Source organism: Myotis davidii, unplaced genomic scaffold (genome assembly GCF_000327345.1).
Source record: "Myotis davidii unplaced genomic scaffold, ASM32734v1 scaffold238, whole genome shotgun sequence".
Lineage (NCBI taxonomy): Eukaryota > Metazoa > Chordata > Mammalia > Chiroptera > Vespertilionidae > Myotis > Myotis davidii.
Window position 1 is genome coordinate 8,642,605 of NW_006293779.1, and position 905 is coordinate 8,643,509.

The window sequence follows — 905 nt, forward strand, 5'->3', positions numbered from 1 at the left end:
CATTAATAATTTGTTTTTTTTTTTTCTTAAAAAAATAAAAGAAGAAAGAAAAGGAGGAGTTTTCATATTGACACTGTGTGTGTGTGTGTGTATGTGTGCCCATTGAGTTCTCTGGGACCAGACTGACCCATGTTCCTTTTCCCCTGATTTTTGGCATTAGCTTCTGAGATCAGGGGTTAGTTCTGGGGTACTTCCAGTCCCTGGAACCTCCTTTTTCCAGCAGCCCTGACATTTCTGGTTGCTATTTTTACAGTGGTCTCTCACTCTCTTTATAGCTAACTATCTGCTGACATATTTCAGGCTTGTCTGTTCAAGTAAAATGAGGCTGGCAGCTATGTCTAATTCATTGCTGTATGGCCAAATCTGAGCCTGAGACAGTGTCTTTTTACAATCTCTCTCTATATAAAAGCCTAAGCAACCGTCTGACTGTTTGACCAGTAGCTATGATGCACATTGACCACCAGGGGACAGATACTCAACACACAGGCATGGAAACATAGAGCAGACAGATGAATCTCAGAAGGAAGGTTGGAGGGTGGAGGGTGGAGGGTGAGCAGAGATTAACCAAAGATCTTATATGCATACTAGAGGCCTGGTGCATGGATTTGTGCACCGGTGGGGTCCCTCAGCCTACTGAGGGGATCGAGCCAAAACCCTGCAAAGTCAGAAACTAAAAACTTTTACCCTGCAAAGTCAGAAAATAAAAAGCACACCTGCTTATAGCTATCATGTTTGATTAGAAATGATGTAGCATATATTTCCAATTCCTGACTTTCTCCTATGGAGAATCATACTCACGAGAAGACAGATATGGCTTCATTTTACTAAACACTTTGAAGACCTAATAGGATAAGTCATTGAAGATGCAAAACTATGTACAATTAAAGCACTATATATAAATATAT